Here is a 12,250-nt window from a genome sequence, read left to right as displayed (position 1 = left end):
CCTTTATACTCCACTGGCCTATTCCATCCAAAGAACAATCGTACTGTAATTTTAAACATTTCAGCCACTACCAACAACACTTTCACTAACTTTTCCTCTAATCTAATTCCCTTCCTTCCTCACGCACTCCTCCTTCCGGCATCTCATTCATCACCTTTTCACGTAACTCATTCATGCTTGCAGGTACTCTTTCAATCAACCCATTTGTTTCCAAATTACTCAACCCCCAAACAGACATTCCCACACTCGATTCTCCCCTACATATTGTTGCTTTACCACAAATCCCACAGGTACTTGGTCCAGGTCCCAGTCGCTCCTAACCCTATCATCCTGTTCAGTCCACATACGCGACATAGCATCTGCAACAATATTCTGTCTACCCTTGTACATACTCTACCTTAAAACTAAACTCATTCAAATCCTCTATCATTCTCGCAATTCTAGCATTCACACACCCTTTTTAACCATATATACTAGCGGTCGATGGTCCGTCCGTATCACAAAATCTAACCCCATACAAAAATACTTTCAACGCTTTAACACAAAAACCTTATTGCAGCCAATTTCTTTTCAATCACCGAATATTTCAACTCTGCCTTTCCAAACGCCTTGCTCACATAACGCAATTACTCTCAATTGTTCTCCCCATTCGCCTTCTGCATTTGTACCAAGCATCCTCCCATACTATATTTACTTGCATCCGTATACAGTTCTAGTTTATTCGCATTCTCACTATAGTCCGGGAAAGCCAACGTCACGTCTCTTGCAGCCCTCTTTCAATCTCTCGAACTTTCGATCATTCGCTCATCCCATTTCAATCTTACACAATTTCTCTTCCTGTCCATTCAGTAAGTGGTTTCCGATCCCCTGAACAATCTTTTATAAACTTCCTTCCAAACTCAGTTAAACCCAAAAATCCTTTCAACTGGCGCACTGTCCGGGACGTGGAAAAATCTTACCTTATTCACGAACTTATCACTCTTCCTTACACTCTTCCACTCACCATATGCCCTAGGAATTCCACCTCCCAGCCAAACCAAGCACACTTTTCAAGTTTTACTTTTTATTCCTACTTCTTCCAACCTTTCTAACACCCTGTTCAAGCAGTTCCATATTCTCTTCTACAGTCTCACTCTGCAATCAAAATGTCATCTATAAAAACAGTTACCTTCTTGCGATCAAAACCCAGCCAGAACCACATTCATTGCCCTTTGGAAGGCAGCAGGCGCATTAGCCAGTCCGAAACTCAATCTTTGGAACTGGTAGTGGCAGGAACCACTAGAAAAGGCCGTAACATGCCTGCTCCTCCTCCAGAGGCATCTGGTAATAGCCTTACCAGATCTAATTTTGTAAACACTTTTCATTCCATTCATCTTATACACACAATCAGACACCACATTCATCGGAAATCGCTCTTTCACAGTTACTTCATTCACCTTCCGATAATCCACACACATTCTCAAACTTCCATCTGGCTTACCCATCGGAACAATGGGGCTATTCCAGGCGCTCATTACTCCTTTCAATCACTCCCACCCTCTCAAGCTCCTCACACTGCTCCTCTATCTCACGATTGATGACGGGAGAAAAATGTCGGGGACGCTGATATATGGGGGGTGTCGTCTTCCAGAACTATTTTAAATTCGGGAAGCTTTGATCCCAAAATCCTCGTCACCACGACTCAATGCCCCCGCCTATCCCACAACATTTCTCCTCAATCGTTCTCTTTACGTTATCACTTACATTTTCATCACCTTTACTCTTTCCTTCAACTCCTCATACGTCCAATCATTAACTCCTTTCAAATCACCTGTCATCACTTGTCGTGCTTCTTCAACACTCTCTCATCATCCACATTCACCAACGTACTATATAAAACCCCCACGCAAACTCCCTCACATATTCCTCGGACTCGCTTTTTTTCCTGACACTCGCAATGACGTTATATATATCCTTGATCTCCTCCATGTTCAAAACCCCATCATACACACACACATTTGCCCTGACTAATTTATTTATGTCTATTCCTCAACCACATACTCACACCTATCATTGTTGGCTATCCTGAGGCTTATCCGGGCCATGCCACTTTCACACTCCCAACTTCTCCAATCTCATGTGGCACTTTTACCTCTCTCTGTCGCAATTACAGGCACTCTTCCACAATTTTTGCTCAACCCTACCATCCTTCCCCAAATACAAATCCCCAAGCACATCCCCTTTCATACGTAACTCAATTACATTCATACTAGGACAGATCACCATCCCGCATTTTTTTCAAAAACTCACATCCCAGTAAAATATCATATTTATCATTCTGTATTCTCAATCACACAAAAATCACTTTCATCCATCACTACACCCCAATTTCTAACCGTTCACACACTCTTCCAACCACTGCTACCCCTAAATTTCCAATCCCTCTTACTTCCCCTGACAGTTCCTAATCTCACACGTATTCCTCAATTTCACATCCATTCTTAAATATGACATTCATACTACACCCGGTATCTACTAAGGCAATCAATCTTACTCCCTTACAACACACTTGCACACTCATGCACTCGTCAGTCTTTCCAGCAAAACCTCCTCATGCAACAACCCCCTCACGTACATGCATCACACGCACTTGCATCCTGGAGGATCCACCCATTTGAACCCCTTCACACTCAGTTTCCCAAATTGCTGTCACAGTCACCCTCTTTCGTCTACATACACTTGATACATGCCCTTCCATTCCACATTCAACACACTTAGCCTCGGTTCTGAACACATTCTCGCATAATGCCCATTCTTACCAGTTACCACATATCACTCGGGTACCCTACAACCATTAGCAACATGACCCACCTGTCCGCACCTGTAGCATTTAACCCCTATCTTTCGTACACTCCCTTACCAAATGTCCCGATTGCCCACACCCGAAACACGCTCCTAAAGCCCACCTACACTCATTCTTTGTATGTCCTTCCTTTCCACATCTAAAACACTTCTGCTCGACTTCCACTCACCGACCTTCCCTTTGTATACTACTATCCCTAACCCATCCAACCCATTGTTCCCTTACAAACCCATCATTCATCCTCACTGGCACCTCCACATTACTTGCTCTACACTCCTATCTATTACACTATCGGCCATTCTCATTGGGCCCCTCAACACTGCATCCCTAAAGCTTCCAAACTCTGGCACTTCTCATCTACCCAGCCCTTACACTTACACTTCTACTCTCTTTATAACCCTGTCAAGCTCATAATCTTCTACAATTTCCAAAATTTCTCCCCAAGTCAACCTTTCATTGTCCATCTTTTCTTCTCCTTCCGCTTCAAGTTCACAAATTCTCCAACTCCATCTGGCACTGTCCCTAACAACTTCCCGTACTAACTCCCTTACATCCATCTATCCCATCATCCCCAAACTTCTTCCTTGCCAACGTCTCCAGCCTACAAGCATACAGTGACAAGGTTTCCCCAGCTTTCATTCTGCTCATCAAATTCATTCTTCCTCTTATACTTAACACTCGCTTTTCATACGCCTCGCTTGCTCAACTAGTCTAGCTTTCACCTTGTCATACTCAACATCTCCCACACTCATAATAACCCCTATACATATCAAGCAAAACCCAGACAAATATTCTCCTAATTCTCGTGCCCACACTCTCTTACTCTTGAGATACTTATCCTGACAAAACCTTTCATACTCCCTAAAGAAATCATGCACATCCCTACTTCCATACTCATTATACCTTTCACACCGGGGTACCTCCTCACATACATAGCCTTTCTCACTTCTTTCTCACTTTCACTCACTTTCGCTACTTTCACTCTGTCCTTTCATACCCTCTTCCGAATACAAAGAGTCCACTTCTGCACTTACATTCATCTTACTCATTACACTCTTCTTCCCCCTCTTTTATCCACTTTTATCCACTCACCTCCATCCACCTCACTATCACTACTGCCTTCACCTCTCCCTTCTTTCCTGCCTTTCCCACTTCCTTACCCTTCTTACCAATTTCCTTTCCCTTTCCTTCTTCCCTTTTTCCTCCCCTGACTTATCCTTACTTTCCCTCCGTTCCTTCCCTTGCTTTTCATTCCCCTTTTCCTTACCCTGCCTTTCATTTCTCATTTCTTACTTCCTATTTCCACATCACTTTCATCACTCACGCTTCCATTCACTTCTTCCTCCTTTTCTTTCTCTCTTGCCCTTCACACGTTCCAGAGGACCTGCCTCCAACAACCCCTTCTCCAAAAACACCCTTGAACATACCTTTCATCATTTCTTCCACACTTTTCATCATTCCCTCCAACTTTTTATCCATCCTCTCTTCCATTCTCTCTTCCATTCTCTCTTCTGACTCTTTCATCTCCCCTTTCATTTCTTCTTTTGCACTTCTTAGCATTCCCTCCCACCTCCTCCAACTGACTCCTCAATCTCTCATTCTCACCCTCAACCACGTATTCTCCTCTCTCAACCTTACCAGTTCCTCTTCCATCCTTCTCTTCAGTCACACTACCAGCCACCAATCTCAATTGCAGCTGCAATACCAGCTGCCCCACGTTGGGCGCCAAATATTATGTGGCGGAATTCAAACACAAACAACACAAACGCAACACTCACCCTGATCTTCGGTTGCTGGAGATGGATAAGGTCCACGGTCGCCAATCACAGCACACAACCACAAAACAAAAACTTAAACCAAAACCCTCCACCAACAACGAACAAACAAAAAAAGAAGAGACACATGAACCATTAATGTTGGTACTTGAAAAAAAAAAACAGACGAACTCCCCGTTCCCTTTCAAGGTTGGACCTCAACTACCCAAGACTTCCCCAAAACCGAAAAACTCCCGACAGACAGCGCCGTAAAACGAACTCCAACAACCGAACCACTCACAACGACAATTACACTCGCTCTCTCTCTCTCTCTCTCTCTCTCTCTCTCTCTCACAAAACGTTGGGAAATGCTAAATAAAAACAAATTTCTTCATCCCCTCTATACAATCAATGAGTAACAATAGAACGAGCTCTCAAAGGGGGCGTGCTACTTGGAAGCAGCTGCTAAAATCGTTATCTTAGGGCAGGATTACTAGGGTCAGGTCAGGTCAGTAATGACTCGCAATATGGTCCTGCACTTAGTTTCTCATTAGACACCTGCATTTGCATAACTCAGCCTGGGAAGGCGTGTATGTTACTGTATATTGGGGAATGAATATTTTCCTTTAACTTACATTAGCAAAAATCAAGAGGGAAAAATCATTACGAATGAAGCAAGGCATTTGTGACAGTATGAAAACATGAGTAAATATTTAATGTATGCATGTGTTCCAGTGTAAAACATGTGTTCCAGCGAAAAAAAGAAGTATGAAATTGTTCCAGTCGGTGAGCTGGGGACTAGCAGTAGGTCTGAGTTTGAGTCTAAATTTGAAGCTTATAAAGAGTTAGAGGAATTTATTTCTGGTAAATAGAAATTCATTTCTGTATAATGTGGTACGGATTCCACAATAGTAAGCTGTAGGTCCCGTTGCTAAGTAACAAGTTGGTTCTTAGCCACGTAAAATAAGTCTAATCCTTCGGGCCAGCTCTAGGAGAGCTGTTAATCAGCTCAGTGGTCTGGTAAAACTAAGGTATGCTTAACTTTTTTCCAGGGTAAAAGTATATGCCTTGTAAAATTTTTTTTTCTTTTAAATTTCATTTTTATTCATTCATCACCACGCAAATGACCTATTTGGTCCCAGTTCTTGGCCTATGGCCTTAGACCTGGTATTTCATCCTAATCCTTCAGGCCAGCCCTATAAGAGCTGATAGCCAGCTCAGTGGCCTGGTTAAACTATTTTCATAGTAATAAAATGGAGGTTACTGTTCATTGTAGTTAGTAATTATTCGTACTGGATACAGAGTAATTACTCGTTTCTCTCCCATGGTGCCACATTTATAATTGTATGTTGTGTAAATCAGCCGTATTGTGTAACGTGTTATTGCAATTTGGTATTGCAAACTTGTCTTTGTAAAGCATATGTAAACGGTTATTTATTTGATATATGGTTACTTTAGTATTGTTTAATATCTATCATGTGAAATTGTATGAGTTACTCATTCAAACAGTGCCGCCTGTAGCGCTAACATTATCACTAAGCATTGTCATCAGCTTCTATGATTACCTTTGTTATGTTCATTCACGTTATATCGTAATTAGGTATCATTTGCTCAGAACAATCCAGTAAGGGGATTTCTTATACATATTTGCGCAGTGAGCACGATCAGTGGTTTGATGATATTGTTTGTTTTAAAACGAATATTACTGTGACTTTGTGCATTCATGCTGAGATACCCGTAGAGCGTTTTCTTGAATTAGAGATATTATTGTTTGGGTTTTGTGTAAAGTAAAACATTTTTCTGTCTAATTCGGATTGTGTTGTTTAGTTCACGTGATAGGTTGCCCAAGGCCCAGACCTATATGTACAAACTGACTGAGACAACAACCTTTGGTGGTAGAAGATTGCAGTTTTGTGCTCCTTCTTTGGCCTCAAATGATCTAATCTTTATTTACAGTTCTTAATAGGTAAGGTTATTGGCAGACCACTTATCTGATTTGTTTTTTCACTGTATATTACAAGTTGTTTGGGAAGTGGATCCAGAGACCTGTTCGTTTTGGAAAAATGAGGGTAAAGAATTGGGTTTGATGGGAGAAAAACTGAATGAATTTATCAAGGTACAGGTTAATCAGATAGCTGAGACTAGGAAGGATGAGGAGGATAAGGCAAGAGAGGAAAGAGAGGCTCAGAAACAAAAGATGTTAGTAGAGGATGCAGCCAGAAGAGATAAGCAACTAGCAGAGGAAGCAGCAAGGAGACATGAACGTGAGTTGGTCGAACTTAAGACCAGGCACAGAAAGAGAGACGAGAATGTTGGAAGTAGCAGCTAGGTATGGCAGCTAAAAAGCTTGATTTAACTGATGCTTTGCTTGCTTCAGATTCTAGTGAAACTATTAAGGTACCAAAAATGCCACCTTACTGAGAAGATGACATAACCTCATATATTATTCATTTTGAGAAAATGGCAAGAATATGTGAGTGGCTTGAAGACACTTGGGCAACACGTTTAGGATTGCTATCGACAGATAATGCAGTAAAAGTCTATTCTACTTTACCAGACAAAGTGTTATCTAATTATAAGGAACTTGAGAAAACTATTCTTAAAGTCTTTAGAAAAATTCCAGATCAGTATATGAAAGAATTTAGATATGCAAAAATGCCGCCTCATTCCGCTTACTAGCAATTTGTAACCCATCTTATTGTCTCTTTAACTATTGGTTAGACAGTGCAGCTGTAGAGAGAACCTACGTGAGTATTAGAGATTTCATGGTGTTAGACCAGTTTATAAAACCAGTAGTTACAATTCTTCTAGTAATCACAATAGAAGCTCCTTTTCCAAATTTTGTTGTTTTCAGTGTGGTGAACATGGCTATGTAAAAGAATAAGTGGCCAAATAAGATAGTTGAACACAAGGTTAGCAAATGTTTTACAGACACGGGGGAATTGAGATTCTCATTGACCTGTGGAACTATTAATGGAGCTAAGATTTCTTCCATTTTGAGGGGTTCAGGTTTTACAGGTGTTGTGGTAAGTCAGGATATCTTGCCAAACCTGTGAAAGCTGAGAACTACCCCAATTGCCATTTGATGGACTACCTAGGTCGCCTGACACATTTCAGTTGGTGAGATGTTACCCAATCAAGTTTTGTGCCTTCTTTGTTGGAAACGTGCGAGGAGCACTTTGCCCAACTAAGAAGTTTTGGTTGCAATGCACAATACCTCTAATGATGCTGTGGAAGTTAATGTTGTTACGAGCATGGAGAAGGTAAAAAGGTAAGCAGTAACACCCACTTCTTGTGCCTGGTTTCGAACCATTTGAAATCTCATTGCAATAGTGATATATGTGTGTGTGTGTATGAGAGAGAGAGAGAGAGAGAGAGAGAGAGAGAGAGAGAGAGAGAGAGAGAGAGAGAACTAGCCAATAAACTTCCGTTATCACAATGGTGCGAAGGGGAAAAAAGGGGGAAGATAGGAAGGATAAACATTCATCGCTAATAATTTTTTTATTTCTTATGTATGTAAGAGAAAGGTAATTATATAGTGTTGTAAACTTGTAATGGAATCATAGGAGTGATTAAGTTATTAGGGGAAAAAAGGGGAAAAGAGGTAAAGGGTAAATTACTATCAGAATATAATTGACGTGTGCCTTGTATCTATGTGTGAAATAGAGAGAGGATTATACGGTAAAATATAATAGCTTTGATAATAGTAGTTTATAATCCTGTAAACTACCATTGCCATGGTAATGGTGTGCAAGAGTGAATGAAAGAGAAAAGGAAGCAAATGGTTAAATTGATCACAAATTGAGAGAAGAGAGATTTTTAAGAGAGAAAGATGAGAGAGAGAGAGAGAGAGAGAGAGAGATCATAAAGGAAACTGATATAATCGTAGTGATGGTGTATGTGAGCAGAAAAAGTAAAAAGTATCATCATTATAATAATGTGTGCTTTATATATATACAGTAGACTGTATATATAAATATATAATATATAATATCATAGCATATATATATATATATATATATATATATATATATATATATATATATATATATTATGTGTGTATGAGGGAGAGTAAGGCAGAGACTCGGCGCAATCGAGTTTTCTGTACAGTGTATAATCAAGGCCACCGAAAATAGATCTATCTTTCAGTGTTCTTGGTATAATGCTGTATGAGCCACGGTCCATAAACTTTCAACTACGGCCCGGTGGTTGCCTGTCCTATACCGTTGCCAGAAGCACGATTATGGCTAACTTTAACTTTAAATAAAATAAAAACTACTGAGGCTTGGGGGCTGCACTTTGGTATGTTTAATGGATGATCAACATACCAATTCGCAGCCCTCTAGCCTCAGGAGTTTTTAAGATCTAAGGGCGTACAGAAGAAGTGCGGACGGACAGACAATCTTATACTAAAGTACAATTACTTTGGTAATGGAAAAGTTTACTCTATAACAACAGGAAACTATCATTACCATAATAATAGTAAGAACGACCAATTGCGGAAAACAGAAGTTAAGGGTAAAATATTATTGTAATGATTATGATATATGGCTTATATGAGAGAGAGAGAGAGAGAGAGAGAGAGAGAGAGAGAGAGAGAGAGAGAGAGAGAGAGAGAGAGAGAGAGAGGAGTTTAAACTTCTGTCATCACAACGGCGTGTAAGAGGAAGAGTGGGAATATAAGAAAAGAAGTCCGTGCTAAACATTCATCAAAATAATTTTGAGCGCCACTTGTATATGTAAGAGAGAGTAGAGAGAATTATACAGGAAATTTTAATTTCTAATATACTGGTAGTTTACTGCATAATTCTATAAACTGCCATTGCAATAGTAATGGTGTTTAAAAGCGAATGGAAGAGAAAAAAGAAGTAAAGGGTCAATTTTCATCACAACCATAATGTTTGTGAGAGAGAGAGAGAGAGAGAGAGAGAGAGAGAGAGAGAGAGAGAGAGAGAGAGAGAGAGCATCCATCATAAAGAAAACTGCATTACTTTTTGGTGTATGAGAGGGAAAAAACGAGAAATCGAATAATATCGTCACTACTATTGACAGTTGCTATATATATAATGTATATATATATATATATATATATATATAATATATATATATATATATATATATATATATATATATATATGTATGTATTATGTATATATATATATATATATATATATATGTAATATATATATATATATATATATATATATATATATATATATGAAAGAGAGAGAGAGAGAGAGAGAGAGAGAGAGAGAGAGAGAGAGAGAGAGAGAGAGAGAGAGAGAGAGAGAGAGAGAGAGAGAGTAAGTTGCCTTCTTCATACTGGTGCGTAAAAGGAAAAATTAGTAAAATATGAAGTAAAGAATAAAACATTCATCTCTAGTAATTTTTTGTTTCTTGTGTATGTAAGAGAAAGATAATTATATAGTATTGTAATGGTACCATAGTAATGATTAAATTATTAGGGAAAAATGGGAAAAGAGGTAAAGGGTAAATTATTATCATAATAATATTGACACGTACCTTGTATCTGTGTATGAGAGAGAGAGAGAGAGAGAGAGAGAGAGAGAGAGAATTGTACGGTAAACTATAATAGGTTTTGATAATAGTTCATAATCCTGTAAAGTACCATTGCCATGGTAATGGTGTGTAAGAGTGAATGAAAAAGAAAAGAGAAGCAGAGGGTAAACTATCATGACAACAACAATGTGTATAAAAGAGTGATGTGTATGTGAGAGAAAGAGAGCAAAAAAGAGGAAAAAGTAAAAAGTATAACGATAATGATGACATATTCAATATATATATATATATATATATATATATATATATATATATATATATAGATATATATATATCCCAAATAAATATATTATGTGTGTGTGTTTGTATATGCAGTATATATATATATATATATATATATATATATATATATATATATATATATATATTATACACATATACAGTGTATATTTTATGAGAGAGAGAGAGGGTCAGAGAAAAGATTATTATATATTAACGAACTGTTATCATAACTTGTTCATGAGTTATAAAAGTGAAAAAAGCAAATAAAGGGTAAACTTTTATCATATAATATTTCGTTTTGGTTGTGTACGAAAGCTGGAGAGAGAGAGAGAGAGGTTTTGACATCTTGAACTACGATTACTTTGGTAATGGCAGTTTCTTGTATAATTTAGTAAACTACCATTACCATAATATAGCAGTAAGAACGAATAATAAGGGAAAACAGAAGTTAAGGGTGAAATATTATTGTAATAATTATGATATGTGGCTTTGTGTGTGTGTGTGTGTGAGAGAGAGAGTGTGGATTAGACAGGAGACTTCCGTTATCACAAAGGTGTGTAAGAGGAAAAGTGGGAAAATAAGAAGTCAAAGCTAAACATTCATCAAGATAAGTTTGTGTGCCACTTGTGTAGGTAAAAGAGAATTATACAGTAAATTATAATTACTAATGTAATAGTAGTTTGCTGTACAATCTTATGAACTACCATTACCATAGTAGTGGTGTGTAAGAGGGAATGAAAGAGAAAAAGAAGTAAAGGGTAAATTATCATCATCACAACAATAATGATAGAGAGAGAGAGAGAGAGAGAGAGAGAGAGAGAGAGAGAGAGAGAGAGAGAGAGAGATGATTAGACAGTAATCTTCCATTATCATGATTGTATTAGAAGAAAATGTCGGAAAATGAGAAGTCAAAGCTAAACTTTTCATCACTAATAGTTTTGTGTCTTTTGTGTGTGTGAGAGAGAGAGAGAGAGAGAGAGAGAGAGAGAGAGAGAGAGAGAGAGAGAGAGAATAACGTAACGTTACCACAGGAATGATATTTATTGAGGAAAAATGGGAAAAAGAGGTCAATGGTATACTATTATCATAACAAGAGTGACATGTGCCATGTATGTGTGTGTGAGATTATACATCAAACTAAAATTACTTTAGTAATAGTAGTTTCCTGTATAATCCAGTGAACTACCTTTACCATAGTATTGGTAAGAGCGAATTAAAGAGAGATGAAAATCAAAGGTAAACTATCATCACAGAACTAGAGAGAGAGAGAGAGAGAGAGAGAGAGAGAGAGAGAGAGAGAGAGAGAGAGAGAGAGAGAGAGAGAGAGAGAGAGAGAGAGAGCAGCAAAGTACAGTAATCATAGTAATGGTGTATATGATAAGAAAGTAAGTATTATCACTAAATATATATATATATATATATATATATATATATATATATATATATATATATATATATATATATATATATATATATATATATATATATATATATATATATATATATATATATATATATATATATACATATATATATACGTGTGTGTGTGTATATAGAGAGAGAGAGAGAGAGAGAGAGAGAGAGAGAGAGACAGACTGAGATCAAGTCAAAGAGGTAATTGTGTATTAACGCACTATTATAATAATTGTGTACACAAATGGAAAAAATGTAAAGATTAAACTGTCATCACATAATGTCTTTTTGGTTGTATAGGTAAGCAGCAGAGAGAGTGAGGATTTTATGACTTGAAATACCATTGTTTTGGTAATGGCAGTTTAATATATAATTCAAGAAAAGAACATTAACATAATATAGTAAGAACGAATAAAGGGAAAAAGGGAAGTAGAGATAA

This window comes from Macrobrachium rosenbergii, chromosome 46 (genome assembly GCF_040412425.1).
Source record: "Macrobrachium rosenbergii isolate ZJJX-2024 chromosome 46, ASM4041242v1, whole genome shotgun sequence".
NCBI lineage: Eukaryota > Metazoa > Arthropoda > Malacostraca > Decapoda > Palaemonidae > Macrobrachium > Macrobrachium rosenbergii.
The sequence above is the reverse complement of the archived record's forward strand: the minus strand, read 5'-3'. Positions refer to the sequence as shown.